Here is a 2,390-nt window from a genome sequence, read left to right as displayed (position 1 = left end):
AAAAAACAGTGTGATTGAGTAGGTAATGTCAAAGTGTCTGCCTATGTAAATGTATTTATATTGATTATGTGGCTCAGTAAGATGAGCCCAAATAATTTCAGAAGGAAATGCTCTTCGGTTTTGATGTATGTTATAGAACACTTGGATGGTGAGTGGAATTCTATCCAGTAGAGGAACGCTCACGATGCTCATTGAAGAGATTTGCTTTGGGACTTTATGGTGTTCCAGAAAGGAAACATATTGTATATTTGGCCCAGTGTGATTGATCAGTTAACCTCTGGTAACTTTAACCTGAATGGGATTGGCTGAATTAATTACTATTGAATTTAAAAATAATGATGAGTTGACAAATAAATAAAAGGTTAGTGTTTATGTCTGAGCTTATTGTGTTTCTGAGCTCACACCAGTTACTTAGTAACCATGTCCATTTCTATTCATTCTCAGCATTAACTAGTTTAATCTTCTTGTTGCCAGAAATGCACTTGTGCCAGGTTTTGCCCCTGCTGTATTAGACGCTTCTTGGCTATGAATGCTGTAATAGTGCCCTATTGTCATGGTTCTTTGGTGGAATTGTTTTCAACAGGAACAACCCAGCATTTCCCCCATATTTTTGCATTATTGTTATTACTAAAAATTCCATTATTATTGATGTTTAATGATTTTCTGCCTAGCAACTTTTCGATAACTATTTGAATTTCTGATTTGTTTTAATCAGAGCAGATTTTTAGAGGGCAATTAGGGTCCTTGATTAACACCAACTAAACTTGGATTTCTAATTCATGAGGAAATCTCTTCTAAGAACCTATTTCTCCTATTTTTAGCAATAATTCATTAGTGATTCCACTGTATTACCCTGGTTGATTTTGATTTGATAAAATACATTAAGAAATTTGACAGTAGACTACCGTTTTGAGGCAATTGGATATCAGTTATGATCAATTATGTAAATATATATGATTTTGGTTTTTATAAATGGCATAAGTTTACTAACTGCATTCTATGCTGGCCATGCTGCAGATATTCTGGAGATATGACTTAAAGATATTTTTTAATGATCAGATTAAAAATCAACATTTCATTTCTCCATTTTTTTCAGAGTGATACTGCTCAGCTCCAGAGCAATCTGTAGCTATTTATATGAGGTGTCCAACACCCATTCATCTCAAGTGCTTCAGTTGTTGGTTTATTTCATGCACTGTGCCTTCAAAATGAATTTTTTAAAAGGGATTTTAACTGTAGTTGAATAGTAGTTTTAAAAAGTCAATCTGTGTAATTTATGTGAAATCTAACTGTAATGAGGTTCTTTCTGTTTTTTATATGTAAACAATCTACTAATCCTGTATAAAAGTTATTTTATCATGTTTGTCTTTCTTTGTGTTTTGTCTCCTAATCTTTTTTCAGAAGCATTAGGCCAGAAAATGTTAGATTAGTTCCAATTTGAAAGTCATGTGTCCAGTTTTTCTTCCTCCACTGGGGGAAAATAGTGCAAGGATCAGAATACAGGGTGTCACCTATAGAATGTTTCTGTCTTCAAGAATTGACTCAAAAGACAGCTTTTGTTTTTGAAATAATCACATAATTCAGTAGCCGGTACGGTTCTCTTTTCTGTTTGTAGCGCAGATTGCTACATGTTCAGTCCCTTTACAGTGACACCGTGAAACTGACCACTGCAAGGTTTATGTACCCATTAAAAACTTGCTTGTTAAAAATTCAGTTCTTTCCCCAGGTGAGGCCCAGTTGGAATAATGTGTCCTGGAACTTGTAGGCACAGTGATGATGAATTCATTGGTTTGAATTCATTTGGCTTTATATAGCAAAACTTTGTTGCTATTGCTACTGTAATAGGAATTAGGAAAGCAATGTCATGGGCTCTGCTGACAGAACTCGTAGGCCAGACCAGAGGAAGTAAAACAGGTTGTACTTCAATAGTGATTGGTTACTTGAAAAAGAGTCTCTGCTGTTTAAGTAAAGCAGAGAGGTTTGAGCATGGACTTTGGAGTTGGGCCAATGTATGACTGATTCTTGGCTCTACCACTTCCTCTTCCTGTGTGACCTGGTACAAGTTTCTTAACATTCTCTGAGTCTCAGTTCTCTAGTGATTAGGAATAATCCATGATGGAATTGCAGTGGGAATTAAATGAAATAATGTTAGCTCCGCGTAACAATTGAATGCCCATGGTAACCAGCATAATTGTCCTTCATTTGCTATTTTCTGATTCCTTTTAAAGAAAGTTACTTTATCAAATACATGAATAAAGATCTGTTTACAGGTGATCTTTTTTCATTAATAGTTTATTTATTACTCATATTCATAGCTCAGGAACACAGGTCAGTGATAAACTTCTATGTAAATCACCCCAAAGAAATTTTTTTTTTTTTTGAGACAGAGC

This window comes from Otolemur garnettii, unplaced genomic scaffold (genome assembly GCF_000181295.1).
Source record: "Otolemur garnettii isolate 467f Iridium unplaced genomic scaffold, OtoGar3 scaffold00166, whole genome shotgun sequence".
Classification (NCBI taxonomy): domain Eukaryota; kingdom Metazoa; phylum Chordata; class Mammalia; order Primates; family Galagidae; genus Otolemur; species Otolemur garnettii.
The sequence above is the reverse complement of the archived record's forward strand: the minus strand, read 5'-3'. Positions refer to the sequence as shown.